The 24,509-nt window shown below is 42.6% G+C and overlaps 1 protein-coding gene across 4 annotated transcripts in view; it reads left to right on the top strand.

Annotated features, from left to right (window-relative positions):
- LOC126329815 (stimulator of interferon genes protein homolog) overlaps window positions 1-24,509 on the top strand; it is a 372,973-nt gene that overhangs the window by 283,156 nt on the left and 65,308 nt on the right. The gene's annotated exons all lie outside the window — the stretch shown is intronic.

Below are 24,509 nucleotides of genomic sequence, written 5' to 3'. Positions count from 1 at the left end.
TTAGATGTTTTGTTACAGTTGTGTAATTATCTCTTAAATCAGAATATGTTTAAGGTTTTTTGACTTATTCCATGTCCATGCTGAAAATTCATGAGGGACCTGTGGAAGAGACATCAGAATACCTCTATTTTCAGTATATATTACTTACTCATGTTTTATGACATGTTCTACATCCTAGAAGGTCTCCTCACTATGAATGAGTGGGACAAAAACTACATATAATCTAGCACAGTGAATTCACACTATAGATTGGAAACACGTCTTGTTCAGAAATGTAAAATTATATACTTCACAAAAAGAAACAAGAAAAGGAAAAAATGTAGTATCGTATGACTGCAATATCAATGAACCGCAATTGGAACTGGTCAGCTCATAGAAATGCCTTGGTGTAACAGTTTGTAGGGGAACGAACTCAAATGATCGTCTAGGCTCAGTGTAGATAAAGCAGATGGCCGACTTTAATTCATTTCTAGAATATTAGTGAAATGCAATCAGTTTACTAAAGAGATTGCTCACAAAACACTTGTGCAGGCTCATCATAAGATTTTACTCAAGTGTGTGTGACTCTTACCAAATAGTAATAACACAGGATATTGAATGTGTACAAAGAAGAGCAGTGTGAATGGTCATAGGTTTGTTGGACACATGGGAGAGTATCACAGCTCCAGTACCTCGCCCCAGCAATCTTGAAAACCACCAGAGGAGTGCAACTCGTATTCAACTTCAAGGCAGTATTGTTACAGCTACGAGCCCTAGTACAGCCGCCCTGCAGCCCTGTATGCTGCAGAGCCATGGCTAACTTGCCAGCCGATGAGCATTCACAGTCATACTATAAAGTTAGCTGCACCATGGCTATGGCTTCAGTTGCAATTTCACTGACTCTTGTATCATTTTGGTACAGGCTGTTCATTTGGTTTAAGGTTCTGCTACATCGTAGGTTTTCGATCGTAGATTACATTATTGGACTTTTTTATTCTGCGCTGCTGTTCATCCCAGCCTCAGTGGCTTCACTGGTCATTCCCAACTTTCTACTGAATCTTGGTCACTATAATTGGTGACAAAATAAAAAGGTTAGGGGCATCCCATGGATGCAAAGCTCATGTAACCCATGGAGCAGCAATACCTGCTCCAGTAACAGCAGGTCCAACAACTGTTTCAACAACAACAACAGCAGCAAACTGAGTTGTATAATCAGGGTTTCATCTTTTGAGGGAGCAACTGCAGGTTCAAGGTACTCACCCATTTAGGAAATGGCCACTTCCCAGACGAAGACCTGTCCACCCACATTTCTTCCTTTTGACAATGCCAAAGAGTATTGGGAAATGAATTTAAATAAGTTGAAATGGCACTTTAGTGCCTTTCAAATCTTTGTTGATGCTCTCCCTTCTTTACCTTCCCTGGTTATGTTTTTCTTAGTGAAGAAAGTGGCTTCCCTCTCAAGTCCACTTACGCTCAAATTCAAGTAGACGTGCACATTGCTTTCCAATTATTATTAGCAAAAATTCCATATGGTCACATTTCATCAGTATCACTAATAATCTGTTCATTTGTATTGCTCCTGAGTGACCAATTTGCAAGCACAAGTGTTGCCAACACAATTTCACTTGTGTGAACACAGCATGCAAATGCTCTTATGCTGACACTCTAATCTGAGATGTAGTGGTTCAACTGGCTCCTGATCCTGAGGTATACATAGCAGCCCTCAAACTGGACAACCCACCCCTGGACAATATTTTGAAAATTGTGCACTCTTTCAAAATTGTGCAGACAGCAAACGAGCACCTTATGGCTCGTCCACAAATATCAGTGGTCCACACACCACGTTTTGGCACAAAGAGAGTGGAATACTCATAAATAGCTTCCCAGTGATGATGAAGTGATTTATTGATTTATGATGTGTCAGTGGCCTCTGAACAGCCAGTCCCATTCTGTTAGTGTGGGGAGCAGGATTTTCATCGTATCCATATTGCCTCACAGCAGATGCCATAGGTTGCTGGGTGCACTGCACACATTGTGGAAAAGATGGACACACCCTAACAGTCTGCCATAAACCGTCAGGAAATTGGATCCCATTCCCCAGATGTGTCAAAAGACAGTGCATGAACTTCAAGTGAGTGTTCTCCTGAATGATCCTTTTGCTACCGAATTGTGTATCAACTCCACAATTGTGAACAAAGATGTCCATTTCCAGGTGGACACAAGAACTACTGTTTCCTTGGTGAACCTCCAAATGTACACTCATCTTGGTCCCCCAAAATTTACCCCACCCTCCTGTACACTGGTCACACCTGGTGTCAGTTCAATTCTCCTTCAGAATAAAATCATAATCATCATACAAAAAGATTACATGGCTGGTAACAATATTTGTCTTTGGAGGTTCAGGCTGTCACAGATGTGGTTCTCTTCCAGGAACTCGATGAATTTTGTGCCATCTTCACACCTATATTTGAACCTGTCCTGACGTTTGTCATAGGTTTGCAGGCTCATATTTATTTGTACCCTGAAGCAGTGACCCATTTCTGCATGACCTATTCCACTCTCCATACAAACAGCCAATAAGCAGGAACTTGATGGCCTCCACAAGGCTGAGGTGACTGAACCAGTTAAAACCAGCAATTGGCCACACTCCTGATTGATAGGGGTAAAGAAACCCAGTACCTTCTTCTGGCTATGCAGAGACTTTAAATTAACAGTCAATCCCCAGGCACAAATGGGAACCTACACCCACCACACCAGAGGACCTTCTCACGAAGCTTGTTCAAGGTGATTTTTTTTTTTAAGTTAAGGGTTTGCCAACACATACTTGCAGATCCTCTTGGATGAAGAACCACAACACATCATGATTATCAACTCTTCCTTCATCTTACAGAATTACAAGTTCTTGCCTTTTTGGATTTATTCCATCCAGCAAGTTTCCAGAGATATTTGGAATAGTTAGCCACGTCTGTCACTGCTTACACTATCTCAGTGTCTTAATTGTCATAAGTTCTATGCACCAGGACTACCTGCACAACCTTTGCACCTTATTTACTGTGTTGCATGACGCAGGGCTAAAGTGCTGCTGTTACACAAATGGCGTTTTTTCAGGAGCAAGAGGAATACTTCAGACACTTGTTCAGTAAAGATGGTATTGAGACCATTGACTGCAACGTCACAGTTATTGATTATCTCCCCCACCCTAAAAACTTACAGGAGAAAAGTCATGAAGCAAGCTGGGATCTTTTTACTTCCTCTCATGTTTTGTCATCTGTGTCCTTAAATTCATTTTATTTTCATTTTTGCCTAATTACTTTTAACATACAGTTTATAATCTGCATCTTCATAAAAGAGAGAGTTTGGTCCTCAGTCTTGAGAAACATGCTCCAGATCTAATTTTGTGCTTAGTTTTGTGTATGTACTCAATTTCCTAATTTATTTTGGCTATTCCTAGTTAATGTCTTTTGTTATAGGGTGAAATCCGTAATTCTTTCATGACTTAAATTCTATTGTTGATTTATAAACAAATATAAATTCTGTACCAATTATAAACATTTGGAAGAAGAACTACTAGGATTCTTTAAGTATTTATTTGGCTCTATTTGAAAACATTTCAGCACAGCCAGCCCTTATTTAATTCCAAAATAATTACCAGGTTTGCCAAAAGTATTGTTTGTATAGCTACATCTATTAATTTCATTATTTAAACAAATAATTTGGTCTCAACTTTGTCATAGAAGGAACTGTTAAAAAGAACTAATTTTTCAATGTATTCAGTTAATTGAATGAGTTATGTTTCAATTGCAATTTCTGTAACTTAAACATCAAACACAGTATAGTTTCAAGGCTTATTATTGTGAGGATGTATAAAGGACAGATTTTTGGTTCCGAGACAGTCAGTCCACAGACAAGAAACCTGTATTGGTTAGGTCAACAACTTAACCGTGAAATAAGTGTAACATAAATAGGCCCTGTGTTAAAATAAAGACAGTGGCTGTTCAATAGTGCCACATGTACCATATTATTCTGCAAGAACCATGTGGTTAGGTTTTTACAGCTCATAGATGTTCAACGGTAAACTATTGTAGCACTATGCTGGCATTTACCTGCAAACTATTAATGAGGCTTATCAAAAGTTAACCAATAGTGAACTGGCGATATAACTGTGTAATATTATGGGGTTGTGAACAGTGAAAGCAAAGAACTGTGAAAAGCAACTGTGCAACTGTTGGCTACATTATTTACTGTAATCAGTGTTGAACTTCCAGCACCCATCTTTCAGCCAGTATAAAAAATGCAGCACATCGACACTGAGGACTATCAAAGAAGAAATAAAGCAGGCAAATGTCACAAGCTGCAAGTTTTTTGGGGGGAAGATGAATTATTATTCTAAGTTCCTTTCGCAAGTAATCCATATTATGTATCCAATGAACCACTTGTAGAAGAAAGGCATTCAGTACAAATGGGTGTGTGCCTGAGAGTACACTTTCACTCAGCTGAAGCATATGCTGCACTCGGCATTCCTGCCTTACATCCTTTTACCCATCATGTCCATTAGTTCTGGCCATAAATGCCTCTCCATATAGCACTGATGCAGTGTTGGTGCATGGGCAAGAAGATGGTACTGAGCAACCAACTGCCTATGCATCAAAGACACTAACAGGTGTTCAAAAGAACTACTTGAAGATGGGAAAAGAAGCTTTAGCAACTGTCTTTGCAATTAACAAGTATCATGTCTATCTGTTTGGGACTAAGTTCACTTTCATTATGAACTACAAGCTGCTGGTGCCTACACTTGCACCACACTCAAGTCTTCTGAAGAGCATAGTACAGTGGCTACAGTGCTGGGCACTTTTCGTCAGCTCCTAAATTTACGCCATAAAGTGAAAGCCTCCAGCACAACACACAAATATAGATTCTCTATCTTGCTGACCTGCAGGATCCAACCTAGGCTTTAACCAGCAGAAAATTTTGTGTTTACACCTAGACATGGACTGGTGACAAACCTCGGATGCTGCAAACGCATGCCATGACCCCATCTTACAGCAGACCATGCACTATGTGCTTTTTGAATGGCCCACACACTTTTTGGGGATGCCAATTTGGAGCAAATGGTCTGGGCTTACCTGGCCCACCTGGTGATCATCACCGATGTGCACCTGATTTATCCTGAGGCAAATACTTACTGTTTCATCATCTTGACTGTTATAACCTTTAATCACCAATAATTGCGTGGATATTCAACACTCTCTCTTAGAAACAATAGATGATCACATGATTACAACTCAGTCTCGCGTATTCGACTGCCGTGCCGTGACATGCGGCCGGCGCCGTTCGTAGCTAGGTGGCGCTCCCGCGCTCAGCCGATTTGCGGAGCGCCTCTATCGCCGTTTGCGCGTACTGTCGTGGCGGCACTGTTAAATGTCGTGGCACTGTCACAACATTGGCCACACTGCAGCCTCACATTTTACAATTCCTCCATTATGGACACTGGAAATATCATGGATGATGCTTCTCACATGGTAAAATGCTTACTGGCTGTGTTCCAACAAGCACACGGAAACCATAGTGCGCAGCTGTTCCACTTGCACCTGGCATCGGGCTGCTCCACACCAACCTTTCGCCCTCTGGCCCTGTCCCTGTCACCCATAGGACCACATTCATTTGGACTTTTTGGGCCCCTTTCTGGGCTCTATGTGGTGCAATATCATGAATGTTTTCTCTACCAACCCATACGTGGTCAGAATGGCATCCATCACAACAGAATTCACAGTTAACATGTTAGTCCATATTTGCACCATTAAAGGCATTTTCTGATCCATCATCTCAAACAATGGGCCCCAATCCACAGCGATGCCTTCAGGTCAATTCCATACCTCATATGGTGTTGAACACCTATTTAATCTGCTGTTTTATGTTCCCTGAATGATGAGACAGAAAGTAAGGTGCGGATGTTTAAAAAACAGATGTTAAAAGCAGTGGGAATCACACACAGCACCCCCATACTGAAAATACTATCCTGTGATCTGAATTCCCCAAGAGAATGATTACATAACTTATTAGTAAATGGAAATATGCAGAATAAACTAGTTTTTTTCATTTTCAAATAGCCTTTAGCTGCAATGATGCATACTGCAAATATAGCTGGAATAGGGCTAATTCTGAGTAATCAGTTTTCCAATCAAGATTATGATCTATCTGTAGCCCCAGAAACTTAACATTTTTTACTTATTATGTTTCATTGTTTGAGAAATGATTTCATATGACATAATATAATGAAAGTGAGTGAAGTATACATTTTTAAAAAAAAAATTACATTTGTGTCTCCTACAGCTGACATCATTCTCACTGCAAATACACACTTGTTTAGGCACTTCAGCAATTCTGTTGTATACCCTCCCCAATTGAATTTATTATTAAGTTGTAACCCCGGAAATTTAATATTGTCAACCTCTTCGATCTGCATGTCTTCATATGTTATACACATGCTGAAGAGTAAATCTCTTACAGGTTCTGAACTGCATGTGGTGGGTCTTTTCACACTTTAATGACAGTGAACTAGCTTTAAACCATTTATTAATGTAAGTGAAAATTTGATTAGCAGCCGTTTCTAAATCTGTTCTTAACTTGCTATTTATTGCAATGTTTGTATCATGTGAAAACAAAACAATCTTAGCATCTATGAATGTAGCAGACGAAGCTTATTAACGTACACGAGAAAAAGCAACAGACCAAAAATGCAACCTTGAGGAAACACCACATGCAATTAATTCCCAATCAGATGAAGACTGATTGCTTACTCCACAAGCATTTTGCAATGAGATCCACTGTTTCCTGTTAGTAAGACGAACTATTTTGCAGCACTGCCGGTGACACCATAAAATTCTAATTTACTTAAGAGAATGGTGCGATTCATACAGTCAAAGACTTTTGACAGGTCACAAAAAATGCCAGTAACCTCTTGGTTTGGCATGATATTTTCTACCCATTTGGAATGCAGTGTGTACGTGCCTTTAATTGGCGTCCAATTAATTTCTTAGGAAAACAGTTTTCAAAGTAGACTATGCCTATTTTACAGAATACATTATATTTTTCATTTACACATGGTGTTGAGCACATCTCTCCAGTCTGTATTTTGCAGATTCTTCAATTCTATAGTTTCTTTTTCATTTATTACCCATATAGTCTTCCAATTACGTAGAGGCATCAGAAAGTAAGTTACACATGTCATGCCACACTAAGACTGTTGTGCAGCAAGTGAGGCCCTTTGTCAGAAGAGAGTACGTGTTCCAGGTTTTTGCAGGCACAGTTCTACTGTGGCACAGAGAACAGGTGGATCACAGTGTGTGACTGGAATGGCTCAGCAACTGGAAAAAACTGTATAGTCTAAGTACATGGGACAGTATGATTCTTGGGGGCAAAATGACTAAAAATTGCACACAGATTCACTACAAAATTCTGGCAGTATAGGGATCAAATGCAATGCCACATCCAATAGTGGTGCCAACAGTTTGACCAAAGCTGTGCATATGTAATTAATGCTGATTGGGAAAAAAGGAAATCTTGTATCATGAGATTTCCACCCTTTTGTCAAGCTCGAAGAACATATGAGAGGAAAGAGATTTTCCAGTGATGAGGATCTGTGTAACGAAGGAGCAGACCCTTTCATCGAGGAATTGAATGATTGGTAGAATGTTCTGGCCATTGTGTTCAAAAATAATGTCATGTATGTGTGACATTTTCAAGCGTAGTGCAGCATTCTATGAAAGTTAGTTGGCTTGTCACAGTTATGTGTAACTTACTTTTTGAAGTCCTTTAATACTCTTGTTTATGTTATCCATTCAGATATTTAACATCAGCAGATGATCATCATAGCCTTAAAGGAGACTTAATTATATAGGAATTACTCTATGACTTTGCAATCTTGGTGCGTTTGATACAGTAGACCACAACATATTGTTAAATAAGTTAGATGAACTGGGAATAAGGGGACTTGTGAAAAAGTGGTTCCAGTCATATCTAAAAAATAGAAGACAGATAACTGAAATCTCACATATTTCAAGTCGCTCAAACTATATTGTAAAGTATACTTCAGACCCAAATTATGTAAATATAGGTATCCCACAGGGTAGTGTCCTTGGCCCAATACTATTCCTCATTTACATAAATGACTTCCCACAGAGCATCAAGCATGGACAAACAATATTGTTTGCAGATGACTCAAATGTACTAATCAATGACAAATCACCAGATGCACTGAAAGAAAAAGCCGAACAAACACTACACAGTGTACGTGAGTGGGCATCCAATAATAAACTAACACTAAATTTTAAAAAAACAAATGCTGTAAACTTCTATGTCTGCAAAAAACCACACTATAACAACTTTAAGTTAAACGATCAAACTATAGAATGTGTAGACTACACAAAATTTCTTGGTATGCATGTTGATAATCAGTTAAAGTGGGAGGAACATATTAAAATACTTAGTAACAGAATCGCTACAGCATGCTATGCTCTTAGAATTCTGACTGCAGTGTGTGATACTACATGTGTCAGATCTGTATATTTTTCTTATATCCACTCTGTTATTACCTATGGAATAATATTTTGGGGAGTCAACAGTAAAAATATTCAAATAGTTTTCAAATTACAGAAAAGAGCAATTCGTATAATAACCAAGAATGGCAGTAGGGCTCACTGCCTTGAACATTTCCAAAAGCTGGAAATCCTAACTGTCCCCTGTGAATACATTTTTCAAAGTATTATGTATGTAAAGAAAAATATTGACTGCTATGTTAAAAATTCTTTAGTACACAGCTATGGAACCAGAAACCAATACAATCTGCATCTAGAGAGAAAAAATAAAGTTAAAATGCAGCAGAGCTTGTTGTACAATGCTGTTAAATTGTATTATAAATTTCCCCAAAATATAAAAGATATTGACACAATTGGACAGTTCAAAACAAAACTAAAAAATTTTTTATTAAATAAAAGTTATTATGCAGTAACGGACTATCTGAATTAAAACATGTAGTGAAATTAAAGTAGCCTGCATTGTAATACATGAGGAAATAATTAAAATATGAAATCCAAAATTTTACAGTACTATAAGAAAATTACATAAGGATATAAAACTAATGTAACATACTTTAAAAATTTGTGTAAATATTAATTTTATGTGCATAATTTGTAGGTATATTGTATTGTATATGATTTTGCTGACGAAATCCACACAATGTAAATTCTTACATGGATTAATAAAGAAATCAAATCAAATCAAATCAATAATGTTGCCAATAGCAGTGCTGCTGCTTCCCATAACTCTTTTTTGCAAAAATGTATGAAGGGAGCTAGACTGTATGTGACAACAAGGGACTCGATTATAATTTCTAATATTAGAAGCCAAGATAGCTTGATGTGAAATAGTTTATTTCATGATCAGTTTTGACAATAACTGGCTGTCATTCTCAGATCTCCCAGAAATATTATCACATATCAGTCTCGTTGACACTCTGAGAACATGCTCCATTTATAATAATACAGCTCCAAACTGGTTTTGTCAAATGCATAAAACTTGCTAAATAATATATCCAGAGCACCAGTAAGCAGTACAGGTGCAAAAACAGGTACATTAGTAAAGATAATGCATTGACGACAACTCAGGAAGCAAACACAGTTCCTCATTTGTTGCCCACACATCATCTTTACTGGTGTATCTATTTTTGCTCCTTTACTCATTGTTGGTATTATGGATCTTTTATTTAGCAAGTTTTATATACCTGACTCACCAATATGGAACTGTCTTACAATAATTGGAGCATGTTTTCAGTATGTCGATGAGACTGGTGTGTAATGATATTTCTGAGATATTTGATAATCTAAGAATGACAACTAGTTACTGTTGAAACTGGTCATGAAATAAATTATTCAGATCAAGCAGTCTTGACTTCTAATATTATAAATTACAACATTAGATCGACTCAGCAACATGTGTAAAAGTATGCCCAATTATAACTCTACAATAGGTATAGTGTAAAAAATTTAAATTTAAATCTGTATTAAATATTACCTCATTATGCTTGGAAGTGAAGACGTTTGATAATTCATCAAGCTCTTTCATAATTAATTCAAAATTACCGGATGGAGCACTATGTATTGTGAAAATCTGCTATTGCGGCTTAAACTTCAAAAATGCTGGTAACTGCAAAATCTGTCAGTATCAATATTTTCCCTGTTGCAATTGACGGCTCCTTCCTCCCTCTGTACTTGACCTGCTGTAACTGGATACCCATCCGTATTCAGCATTCGTGTGTCTGTTTTCAAATGACATTCAGAAACGTATATTATATCTACATCATTTGCAGGCTGCAGTTCGTCTAAAGAAATCAGAAGTACATTGATTTTGGTTTTTAAGTTTATTGATTTTGTTTTTTAACCATGAAATGGTAATTTGATGCAATATATTTACTCTGACTTCCTTTTCGTCTTCATGTATTTTAGGCTCAACATTTTCAGTTATACGAGGTCTGTTCAAAAAATTCCGGAACTTTGTCCACAAAAGTTTTCTGTGCTTACCTTTTACTTACTGTGCATGGTCTCCTTCGAAATAGTCTCCTCCACAATTGATGCACCACTCTTAATGCCATTTCCAGTTCTGGAAACAGTCTTGGTACGCCTCTTGCTGGATCATGCGAAGTGCTGTTTGCGAATTTTCTGTTATCTGGTCTATTATTGCATATCTTTGTCCTTTCAACAGGGTTTTACTTTCGAAATAAAAAAGACACCCAGGGGCCATGTCTGGAGAGTACAGAGGATGAAGCAGCACAGTGCCATGAATTGTCTCGCCATATTTCAGGCTGTTTCCTTCTCACATTTTCTCCCAGGTATATCAACATGATGAACTAATATTTCCCATGTCAAAGAACACTGATCCCACAAACTTTTTTTGGTCTTTGAGAACCTATCCCAACCTATTGTGAAGATTGAACCTCGGTCTCCTCACCAGTTATGATTCTCACTCTCATCTGCATGATCCAAAAGCTCTTCACAGGTTGTGAGGTGAAGGTTTTCCTGGTCTTAACTCATGAGCCATGGGACGAACTTGGCAGAAACATGATGCATTCCAAGGTGCTGTGCTATGATTTCATGATATGATCCATCTGAAATGTTACATTCTTCGGCAATCTCTCTGACAGTCAGTCTTCGATTGTCATGCACAATTTCGCTGACGTCCCTGGCATGAATGTCATTGGTAAACATTGAAGAGCATCCTGATGAGGGTCCTCTGTAACTCCTGTCCAGCCATTTTTAAAGCATGTGAACTGTTCGTAACAGCAAGCACGGCTTAAGCACTCATCACCATAGGCTTCCTTCATCATTTGGTGTTTCTCTGTAAAGGTTTTTAAGCAAAATTTAATGCAGATGCATTGCTCTTCTAACTCTGCCATCTCGAAATTCGCAAACTGTGCAGCACAATGTTCAACTCAATACAGCACTGAACAATAACTAACTGACATACAACAATGAAACTTCCAGGAGTTACACATTAAACACGGGCATGTGTACAGATGCCAACTGCATTTCGCTCCAACACACCATTGGCGCAAAATTATAAATGTTCCGGAATTTTTTGTACAGACCTCATACATACTTCTTTTAAAACTGTGGACCTGAAATTGGAATTTACCCTAAAAAAGGTTGCTGCCCTCATACAAGTGAATACAAGAATGTGCCCAAGAGTGTCGATGTCCCCCTGTAACAATTTTGGTATCATCTCAGTAATTGTTCTTTCTCCATTTGCCAATGACAGATTCCTGATACTGTTCTTTCCCTATGGCCCCTATTCCAGCTACCACTTTCCACTTCTTTTTACCCCTCTTCACCTTTAACCTTTCCAGTTTTTTTCTAGCACTGGCAATCTCTTCTCTAAGGGCTCAAATTTTTCCCTTCTGTTGTGTCTCATCCACAGGTTGTGCAATACCATGGAAGAGTATCACTTAGATCAACATTTCTCATGCCACTACATCGCCCCCGATAAAGCCATCTATCAAACAGCCATTCTCTACTTCAGAATAACTTTCCTATGGCAGCTCAGACACTTCACATTCATGTTTGTTTACACACTACATTGAACCTGGATCAACTAATAACAGTAAACTCTTAAACACAACAGTTATGCACTTGAGTTATATAGTGTGCTATTTATATGTTTATTGAGTCGCAAGGGAAATAAAATGGAGTAATATGGAAATTTTCATATTAGAAACATAGATTGTCAATTACTCTACAAAACAGGATTCTAATGTATATATAGGAAACAAACTATATTTAATATTACACTTAATACTTAAAAATTATTTTATTTGTGCACAGAAAATGAAAGTACAATCACTTGGTAAAAGACATTATATCCTTCCAAGTTTCTAAAACCAGTGAGGAAACTAGGGTACACTACACATGCCTATGTAACACTTCCTTAGGAATTATCAAGACAGCATTAGACTAATTACAGTATCAAGAGACATTTAAGCAACCATTCTTCCTATACTCCAACACATGAATGGGACAAGGAGAAGCTGTAATAACTGTTACAGTGGAAGGTATCCTCAGCTATGCACTCCACAGTGGTATGCAGCCAATAGATGTAGATGGAGAAGACTCATGTTGTAGTATCTGTGTCTGAGTTTGTAACTGTAGTTACTCAAAGTAGGAAGTGAAGGCTAACACGATGCTATTTTAATCATTGTAATTGAAGTATTGTGGCAGGGCTGGTTGATGTAAAAATAGACACTACTGTTGTGACTCGTTCTGTTGCCTCCATCTGTAGCAGCAGATGATGGGCTGCACAGACTGGAAATAAGCCCGCTGACATCCTTGCTGGTCCTTTCCAGCAGGGGGAGAACTTAGATGGGCACACTTTCCTGAGATGAGGCACACCAAACCATCGCTCGAGCAGTCACTTGTTGCGCCCTGATAAGGGGGTATAATAAAGGGTATTTCAAAAAGGATTTTACAACTTTGAAAACTCATATAAATTAATTCATAGTATCTACAGAGGTGAAGTAGTGTCAATTTATAGGAAAATACAACAAGTTTTATCTCATGTGGTTCGCTAGTGCCGAATGGCACTGTGAGGGGGAGTAGCAGCAGTTGCGTTAAAGATGGCTGCCTTCACTGGACCCGAGTGTGCTACCTGTGTGTTTTGGTTTGAAGAATCGAAGTCGCCGACAACAGTTCAGTGTAATTTCCGTACCAAGTATTCTAAAGATACTCCTAGTAGGCCAACAATTTTTGAGTGGCATAAATGTTTTATAGAACAAGGTACTCAGTAAGACAGGAAACCATCAGGTCATCCAAGCATATCTGATGACGTCACTGAGCATCAACAGCGCTATGGAATCAACCTGGCATGCATCTCGCAAACTGCAAATCCCACATACAACTATTTGGTGTGTGTTGAGAAACCGTTTGCATTTGAAACTGTACAGATTGACAAACGCAAAAGCAATAAAAGGCACTGATAAAATTGCTCAGAAGAATTTATATGTGTGTATGTTAAATCGATTACATGAGGATGAACATTTCATGGACAAAGTCATCTTCTCTGACAAGTCAACTTTTCACTTAAGTGGCAAGGATAACACGCATAACTGTAGGATTTGGGGGAGTGAAACTCTGCATCAAACATTGAACATAGTCGTGATAGCCCTAAACTGAAGGTTTTTTGCGCATTGAGCAAGAACGAAGTGTACAGCCTCTTTTTTTCCCATGAAAGAACCATCAATGGGATGGTGTACCTGGATAGGTTACAACAGTTTTTGATACCACAGATTGATGAGGATAACCAACAACAAATTTTACGCAAAATGGTGCAAACCCCCCCCCCCCCCCTCCCCCCGCAACTGGCTGACGCATGGGATTTTCCTACAAAATAACACTAAACGCAGCTCTATATCTTCTTTCAATAAATTTATATGATTTTTTTACTTTAGGTTGTAAAGTCCTTTTCGAAACCCCCTGTATATTACTACATAAATTGTTTATTCACTGGTGACCCCCTCTAAACCAAAGCACCAAGTCTCATTACCAAAACATGCTGGTCTTCCGTTTTATTATTCCAATTAGCACACCGCACGTGGCCGCAAAATCAGCTCCCATTAGGTTGGCTGGAGGCATCTCAGTCGTACCTCCACCTGCCCCGTGCCTTCTCCAAACTTTCAGACACCCCACCCCTCCACACTTATCACAGCTCTCCTCTCGAACCCCTCCACCCATGACCTCCCTTCGTGGGCACCACTGTTCCCCTTCTTCACCACTCCCCATGCACCTCTGTGTATGCCATCCCATTGTATGGACTTCTATGCCCCTCCCACAGCTGACAGCCACACATCTGGCAAGCCAGTGTTGCCATTTGGCATATTGAACACCCCTTTCTGCAACAAAAGTTGGTAGAGATTGTATTGCGTGGTCCATGGGTATCCCAAGTGTCTTCTTCTCCCCAGTATTGCTTATCAGTACCATCCCACATACTGCAACATGCTGCCTGCACGGTTAAATCACAACGTCACTGCCACAGGTTCTCATCCCTAAGACAGTCATGCCTGATGGCCTCTCTAGCCAGCAGCCCCTCCCTCCTCCCCCCTAGCACCCTCGAGCTGTCGGAGGTGTCAGGACACCACATGCAACTGTCACTACTACAGAACCACTTGAATCAGCTGGCCTATGGGGCAGCACAGCTAGCACAAGCCAACTCTGGAGACAATCCCCCTGGTCACCTTGCTGCTCACTTGCCCCCCCCCCCTTTTCAACTCACAAGATTCGTGCCTTGGTTTGTGTTATCAAGGTAGGTTTCAAAGGTTGCTCTATCACGAGTGATGCAATGACATTCAGGATGGTTGTTGGCCACCTAAACCTGACCACTGCCACTGAGCGAGGTGGCGCAGTGGTTAGCACACTGGACTCGCATTCGGGAGGACGACGGTTCAATCCCGTCTCCAGCTATCCTGATCTAGGTTTTCCGTGATTTCCCTAAATCTTTTCAGGGATGGTTCCTTTGAAAGGGCACGGCCGATTTCCTTCCCGATCCTTCCCTAACCGGAGCTTGCGCTCCGTCTCTAATGACCTCGTTGTCGACGGGACGTTAAACACTAACCACCACCACCACCACCACCACCGACCACTGCCACTCAAGTCCAGGATGTTATTTCACACCCACCTGCCTCCAGCAACTCCAAGCAGTGCATCAACATGCGTCTGTCCCTGTTCCTGGATCATATCCAATCACTCGCCTGTTCCCGGATCCTACCCGATCACTCCCCATCCTCCCCGTATGCCTGCTCCTAAACTGCTGGCTTGTGCACTTTCTCACCTCCATACAGGCTGCCCTGGCCTCACTCGTCCATTTATCATTAGGCGATGCAACGGTCTTGGCCGATAAACTGTTCGAAACCCTGAACTGCTTCCCTGCTGCAGCTGCAGTGCAGAATGCTGACTAACATGCTGTGGCTCTGGCCAGCTATTCACCCACACCTACCACTCCACCCCAAGCCTCTGTATGCAGCAGAATCACTCGTGCTGCCTGCCGCTAATGACCCTCTGCCCTGCACGCAGGCCCCCAACCTCTACCAGATTCTGGTGCTCTTGAGTTCCAAGATGGCAGCACTTACTGCCAGTGGTAACCGTCTACACCTCACACATACACCACCAGACGCTGACCACCCATGCACATGTTATGGTGGCGCAAGTGAAAACATTCGCCCCCACAGGCATGGTTCTAACTGCTCCCCGATAACCACAACCACCGTGACCCAGGCACAGCTTGTTGGTACCATCAGAGGTTTGATTAAAATGCAACAAAAGCAGACCATCCTGCTGTTGAACCCCAAACCATGACAGCCACCAGCAGTAGGCACGCCTAGTTGCTGTACCACTTTGCAGTGACTGTTCATATGACATTAGTCCCCCTGCCCACTCCCCCGTAAACACCAGCTCTGACTTATCTATATTCCTCCACAAACTACTCCTAAACCCCAGACCCTGCTCTCCCCTCCTCATCATGCCTCCAACAATTCAGTCATGCCTACTTACAGGGTACATACCCGCTTCATCTAGACTTCCAGCACTACCTAGACTTCCAGTGCTAACTCCCGTGGACATTCATAGTCGCAGACGTTACCAACCACATTCTAAGGGCTGACTTCCTCAGCCACTACAGCCTACTGGCCAATGTAGTGAAGCACCATTTAGTTAACAGCACCTCCAGTAGGACCATCGCCTGCAGCTTCTGGCCCGCCAAGTGCATCGCCATGATACAGCTGGCCGTTTCAGGCCCATATGCTCAGCTCCTTGCAGAATTCCCCCTACTCATCCAGCCATCCAGCATGACCTGATGCATTACACATTACATTACATCACTACTACTTCTGATCTCTCCCCCCCCCCCCCCCCCCTCCTCCCTCCCTCCAGTCCTCTGCAGGCACGTCCTCTACCAGCCCACAGGTGCAAAATCACACAAAACAAATTTGAAGGGCTATTTGCTGGTGGCGTACTTCACTCTTCAAAAGCCCTTAGGCTTCAGCTCTTCGCCTCACCCCCGAAGGAGGATGGTTCCTGGCAACCTTGTGGCAATTACCATAAACCCAACGCCCACACCATCCCTGACTGCTATCTGGTCCCAATCCTCCACATCTACAATGAAGCCATATCTCTCAATGAAGACATCTCGGGAGCTACTATCTTCAGTAAGACAGATTGTACTGAAGCCTATACACAAATCTTAGTTGCTCAATAGGAGATTGAGAGACCAGCCATAATCACACCTTTCAGCTTGTTCAAGAGTGCATTCATGACATTAAGCACTACAGTGCTGCATAATTGTGGCAGCGATTTTTGGACAACATCCACCAGGGTGTTTAGATGGTTTACTCATCTACGCGAGGACCCGTACTGAGGATCACCAATACCTATGCTAAATTTTTTTCCCACCTACAGAAATCTGGAGTGATCCTCAACATGGCAAAATGCATTTTTTGGCATGAACGAGCCCAAATTCCTCGGACATCTAGTCTCTACTGCTGGGCTCTTGCCCCCTCCCTGAGACAGCACAGGCAGTACTGGACTTTCCACACCCTACTACCTTCAAAGGCCTCTGGCATTTCATTGGAATGGTCAACTTTTTCCATCACCATCTTAAGGACGCCACTCCCGCCCAACAGCCCCTTACTACAGCACACCGTAACAATAAAAACAAAGGCAACAAGCTGGTCTTTTGGACCCAGGCCATGATCGAGAGCTTTGAAAAAATGAAACGGTACCTACCCAGGCACCACTTTTGGCCCACCAACCAACCTAATGTCCCCATTGCAATAGTGGCAGACATGAGCCGGATGGCTATTGGAGCCGTCCACATCAATACATGGACAGCATCTGGCAACTGCTTATCTTCATTTCCTCTAAGCTCTCTGGTACACAACACCGCTGGGGCTCACATGACCATGAGCTGCTTGCAGTCTACAAAGATATCTGCTATTTCTGATCTTCAGTCGGGGGATGTGTCTTTACAAGCTTTACAGACCACCACCCGCTCGCCTCTGGTTTTTGCATGAAAGATATAGACCACATCTCACCTTGACTGTTTATGCTACAGGAGTACATCACACTTCTCACTACCATATCTGGCATGTTGCTGGCATCAACAACATTGTGGCAGATTGCCTTAGTCACTCGTGTGCGTTACCTAATCCTTAAACTACAGTGCCCTGGTTGCTGCTCAAGAGGAGGACCCGGCCCTGGCCCATGCCCTGTGGAAGGTGAACTCTGGCCTTAGCAGCCATGTAAGATCCATACCCACCTCTGACCATAACATTTGGTGTCATGTCCTTGTGGATCCTTCATAATGTGATGGTTCCGATGATTGCCCCTGCCCCTTCCTTCCTCCCACCTTCCGAAAACTGGCATTAGAACGCATCCACAGCCTCGCACACTCAGGCGTCCATGCTTCCACCAGCCTCATGAAACAATGCTTCATCTGGCCTGGCATACAACGTGACTGCAGCATCTGGGCCCGGTCCTCAACACTGGTTCACACACGTTCACCTCGACGTTTTCAGTCCACTACCCTCCACCAAGGGATATTGATGTCTGCTGACTATTATTTACAGATTTACTCTCTGGCTGGAGGCCAGACCTATCCCTGATATTTCAGCCAAAACTGTAGCTACAGCCTTTCTTTGGATCTGTTGTGTTCTGCTTCACTACAGACCACAGGCACCAGTTCACCTCGGCCCCCTTCCGATCTCTGAGAGCCAACTATGGCTCCAGTTTCCACCATGCCATCAGCTATCACTCTGCAACTAATGGCTTGGTGGAGTGGTTCCACTGCACACTTAAAGCCATCCCCCCCCCCCCCTCCCCCTGATATGTTATTCTTCTGGTCTGATACTTCTAGGCCGGCAGACGGCACACAAAACTGATCTGGGAGCTTCTGCTGCTTGGCTGGTGTATGGACAGCCACCCGCCATTCCTTGTGATTTTCAGGAAGTGGCCCCACTCCCTTCTGACAGCACCATCCCAGATTTCGTGCAGCACCTCCAGTGCATGTCCCAGTTGTGACCAACACACCCACAACATCATGGTGAGCATGGTACCTTCATTCACCTTGACCTCACAGCATGTACACACATCATGCTTCGGGTGGATCCATACCAACCACCAACCCCCACTCAGTATTTGGGCCTGCACCTGGTGTTGCAATGTGGGGGTATGACGTTCTCCATGTGTCTGAACAGATTTGTGACAACCGTCTCAATGGACAGGCTCAAGGCATTCTATGTCCTAAAGCCCCACCCAGCCAAAAAGCACAGCACCATCAAGGTGGAGTTGCCCCTGCCTGTCACCAGATCCACTTGTACCACCATTAGCACCACATCCTATATAACACAGACCAACACCATCCCCTCTGCAGTCCCCAATGTGCCACCAGCTGATGCCACACCTGACGCCATGTCTGGCACACCACCAGCCATTGCTCCCTCTGGTACACCACAAACAAACTACATGAGTGAAACACTCCCCAGTGCTTGAGACCGTGATGTTGCCACCATACTACCCTTTCTGCAGTCTCCAGCCGACACAGACAGTGCTTCGCCCCCCACAGGCACCTGCCAGTCCCAGCAGAGTGTTGTCACCACCACCACTAGCACTTACACCATTGGATCAGCAATGCTACTTCACATGCTACCAATGCCACATGCAGGAGCTGCCCATGCTCCTCCTCTTGCTGGATACCAGAACACAAGCACGAGCACAGGAGTGACAACTCGTGCATGGCCTCCTCCCCCCCCCCCCCCCCCATCCCCTCAAGCATGCACCGTCCGTCAGCTTCAAACACCCCTCTGCATGGTTGACACTGGTGTTTACCTCTCAAAAGGGGGGGAACTGTGTGTGGACTTCTTCCATCACCTCCATTTACAGCAGCTGATGACAGGCTGCGCAGACCGCAATCCAGCCCCCCAAAACTCTCACTGGTCACTTCCATCAGACGGTGAACTTAGACAGCCATGCTTTCTGGACACAAGGCATGCCAAACTGTCACTCAAGCAGTCTCTTGTTCCACTCTGATGAAGCAACACCCCCGCCAATGCTCCCAGCAGCTTGCCACGCAGCACCACATGGCTCACATTGTCATCTGCGGCATTTCGCCAGAGCATGTGCGAACCACAGAATTGTCATCCAGCATACAGGCGGTACCAGATGGGCTTATTACTATTCTATCCCTGGCTATTTTGGCACCCTCTTTGCCACCACGTGTGTCACTGAAGTGAGTTTCCCGTACTGCCAGACGATGTCAAACGAGGGCTGCAAACCATTTGTGATCTGCCTGGTCCAGAGTCTCCACCCTGAGCGAGGACCCTCCTTGATTAAGAGGTATTAGCTCATTGAATTTTACTGTAGTCATTAGCTTTTAGGTATAGTATGTTATAACCACCCACACAGCTCTCCCAGCATGTCCCATCATTTATTGTCATCTTCCTAAACTAGCACACCATTTACACATGTATGCCCGTTACACCCAATCCTCCAGATATCAGACACTCAAATCGATACCAAACTTTTGCGTGTTAATAGGGTATCAACCAGAACACCAATTTAGTTCATGCTGTATGCTGTCGTCCAGCAGAAATTGCGTGAAAGGGACAACAGCACACAGCACAAACTAAATCAGTATTTTGATTGATACTCTATCGACACAAAATGTCTGAATGTTTGGGTGTTAAGAGTATAGAAGAGTACATAAATCATTCCTTAATTACAATTTAGCATTTGGAGCTGGCAATTTCTGTTTTCAGAGCTGAAAGTAAAATAGGAAGAGAAAAATTAAGGGATGTGGCACACTGACCGGAGGAGAGAAAAGCATTCAGAATTACAGAAGTATATTGTCAGCTGCCAATAATAAAAACACAGTTCAATGTAAAAATAATGTTTCCTTTTCTGTTGTAAACTTTGATAAATAAATGGAACATAGTTAAATAAAGTGAGGTATCTCATACAGTTTCCACCATTCATTTCTCTCATTTGACAATTGAGCAAGTGTCAGTATTATGATGTGATAAAGCTCTAAAGCTTTTAATACTTAACCATAGTAAGTACAGTATCACTTCTGCAGTATGTTTCTTACTGACTTAATTTATTTTTCATTTTATCATGTAGAATTACATTTTACATGAGCCTAAAAATAATATATGGGATGTCAAGAACACGAAACATTTGGTGTCACATTTTTCTTAAAGAGTGACAAATCTGATTACTTTTCTAATAGGAATGATTGTACATAATTTACATATTTTTATTTATTAGATAATCTCCGATGCTCTTATTTTCCTGTGCCACTAGACAGTCTTCTACTTTCTTTGGGAAGTTACTTTCATGAACCCTCTATGAACTGTGGACCTTGCTGTTGGGGGTTGGCTTGTGTGCCTCAGTGATGCAGATAACCATACAGTAGGTGCAACCACAACAGAGGGGTATTTGTTGAGAAGCCAGACAAATGTATGATTCCTGAAGAGGGGCAGCAGCCTTTTCAGTGGTTGCAGATTCAACAGTTTGGATGGTTGACTGTTATGTCAACATTAAGACAACATGGCTTTGCTGTGTTGTTATTGTGAATGGCTGTAAGCAAGGGAAAAGTATATCTGTTATTTTCCTCCAAGGGCACGCAATTCTGTTGTATAGCTTAATAATGATGGCATCCTCTGGGTAAAATATTCTGGAGGGAAATAATGCCCATTTGGAACTCTGAGAGTATCATCATCGGGAAAATCAACAATGACATTCTATGGGTCAGAGTGTGCAGTCCTAGATCCCTTAATCAGGTAGGTAGGTTAGAGCATTTAAAAAGGAAAATGGATAAGCTGAAGTTAGATACAGGGGACATTAGTGAAGTGCAATGGCAGGAAGAGTAAGACTTGTGGTCACAGGACTGTAGGGTAATAAATACAAAATCAAATACGGGTAATAAAAATGTAAATAAAATAGAAAAAAACTTCCACATGGGAAAAATATATTAAAAACAAAGATTCCAAGACTTACCAAGTGGGAAAACGCCGGCAGACAGGCACAAGAACAAAACACACAAACACACACACAGAATTACTAGCTTTCGCAACCGATGGTTGCTTCTTCAGGAAGGAGAGGGAAAGACGAAAGGATGTGGGATTTAAGGGAGAGGGTAAGGAGTCATTCCAATCCCGGGAGTGGAAAGACTTCCCTTAGGGGGAAAAAAAGGACAGGTGTACACTCGCGCACACACACACATGCACAAATATCCATCTGCACATACACAGACACAAGCAGACATATTTAGGCAAAGAGTAAGGGCAGAGATGTCAGTCGAGGCGGAAGTACAGAGGCAAAGAAGTTGTTGAAAGACAGGTGAGGTATGAGCGGCGGCAACTTGAAATTAACGGAGGTTGAGGCCTGGCGGATATCGAGAAGAGAGGATATACTGAAGGCCGAGTTCCCATCTCCGGAGTTCGGATAGGTTGGTGTTGGTGGGAAGTATCCAGATAACTCGGACAGTGTAACACTGTGCCAAGATGTGCTGGCCGTGCACCAAGGCATGTTTAGCCACAGGGTGATCCTCATTACCAACAAACACTGTCTGCTTGTGTCCATTCATGCGAATGGACAGTTTGTTGCTGGTCATTCCCACATAGAAAACGTCACAGTGCAGGCAGGTCAGTTGGTAAATCACGTGGGTGCTTTCACACATGGCTCTCCCTTTGATTGTGTACACCTTCCGGGTTACAGGACTGGAGTAGGTGGTGGTGGGAGGGTGCATAGGACAGGTTTTACACCGGGGGCGGTTGCAAGGGTAGGAGCCAGAGGGTAGGGAAGGTGGTTTGGGGATTTGATAGGGATGAACCAAGAGGTTACGAAGGTTAGTAGACGGCGGAAAGACACTCTTGGTGGAGTGGGGAGGATTTCATGAAGGATGGATCTCATTTCGGGGCAGGATTTTAGGAAGTCGTATCCCTGCTGGAGAGCCACATTCAAGGTCTGATCCAGTCCCGGGAAGTATTCTGTCACAAGTGGGGCACTTTTGGGGTTCTTCTGTGAGAGGTTCTGGGTTTGAGGGGATGAGGAAGTGGCTCTGGTTATCTGCTTCTGTACCAGGTCGGGAGGGTAGTTGCGGAATGCGAAAGCTGTTTTCAGGTTGTTGGTGTAATGGTCGAGGGATTCAGGACTGGAGCAGATTCGTTTGCCACGAAGGCCTAGGCTGTAGGGAAGGGACCGTTTGATATGGAATGGGTGGCAGCTGTCATAATGGAGGTACTGTTGCTTGTTGGTGGGTTTGATGTGGACGGATGTGTGAAGCTGGCCATTGGACAGATGGAGGTCAACGTCTAGGAAAGTGGCATGGGATTTGGAGTAGGACCAGGTGAATCTGATGGAACCAAAGGAGTTGAGGTTGGAGAGGAAATTCTGGAGTTGTTCTTCACTGTGAGTCCAGATCATGAAGATGTCATCAATAAATCTGTACCAAACTTTGGGTTGGCAGGCTTGGGTAACCAAGAAGGCTTCCTCTAAGCGACCCATAAATAGGTTGGCATACGAGGGGGCCATCCTGGTACCCATGGCTGTTCCCTTTAATTGTTGGTACGTCTGGCCTTCAAATGTGAAGAAGTTGTGGGTCAGGATGAAGCTGGCTAAGGTGACGAGGAAAGAGGTTTTGGGTAGGGTGGCAGGTGATCGGCGTGAAAGGAAGTGCTCCACTGCAGCGAGGCCCTGGACGTGCAGGATATTCGTGTATAGGGAAGTGGCATCAATGGTTACAAGGATGGTTTCCGGGGGTAACAGACTGGGTACAGATTCCAGGTGTTCGAGAAAGTGGTTGGTGTCTTTGATGAAGGATGGGAGACTGCATGTAATGGGTTGAAGGTGTTGATCTACGTAGGCAGAGATACGTTCTGTGGGGACTTGGTAACCAGCTACAATGGGACGGCCAGGATGTTTGGGTTTGTGAATTTTAGGAAGTAGGTAGAAGGTAGGAGTGCGAGGTGTCGGTGGGGTCAGGAGTTTGATGGAGTCAGGTGAAAGGTTTTGTAGGGGGCCTAAGGTTCTGAGGATTCCTTGAAGCTCCGCCTGGACATCAGGAATGGGATTACCTTGGCAAACTTTGTATGTAGAGTTGTCTGAAAGCTGACGCAGTCCCTCAGCCACATACTCCCGACGATCAAGTACCACGGTCGTGGAACCCTTGTCAGCCGGAAGAATGATGATGGAGCGGTCAGCTTTCAGGTCACGGATAGCCTGGGCTTCGGCTGTGGTGATGTTGGGAGTAGGATTAAGGTTTTTCAAGAAAGATTGAGAGGCAAGACTGGAAGTGAGAAATTCCTGGAAGGTTTGGAGAGGGTGATTTTGAGGAAGAGGAGGTGGGTCCCGCTGTGATGGAGGACGGAACTGTTGCAGGCAGGGTTCAATTTGGATAGTGTCTTGGGGAGTTGGATCATTAGGAGTGGGATATAATAAAGATGTAAGTCTGATAATGAATAAGAAAACAAGGAAGCAGCTAAGCTACTAAGAACAACACAGTGAATACATTACCATAGCCAAGACATGAAGTCGACATTCAGCACAATAATACAAGTTTATATGTCTATCAGATGATGGAGAGATTGAAACAATGTGTGACAGGATAAAAGAAGTTATTCAGATTGTAAAGGGAGATGAATATTTAAATGCAGTGAGAGGCTAGAATTCAAAAGTAGGAAAAGGTAGGAAAAGAAGATAAGAAAATAGTAGAAGAGCAGTGTCTGGGAGAAAGGAATTAAAGAGGAAATCACCTAGTGCAATTCTGCACAGTACATAATTTAATCATTGCAAACATTAGGTTTAAGAGTCAAAAAGGAAGCTTGTACACCTGAAAGGAGCTTGGAGACACCAGAAGGTTTAAGACAGGTTACCTGACAGAGATTTCAAACCCGTATTTTTAACTGACAACATATTCTTGGGATGTGGACCCTGATCATATTT

Source organism: Schistocerca gregaria, chromosome 2 (assembly GCF_023897955.1).
Source record: "Schistocerca gregaria isolate iqSchGreg1 chromosome 2, iqSchGreg1.2, whole genome shotgun sequence".
Classification (NCBI taxonomy): Eukaryota; Metazoa; Arthropoda; class Insecta; order Orthoptera; family Acrididae; genus Schistocerca; species Schistocerca gregaria.
This window is presented reverse-complemented; position numbering and strand designations above follow the sequence as displayed.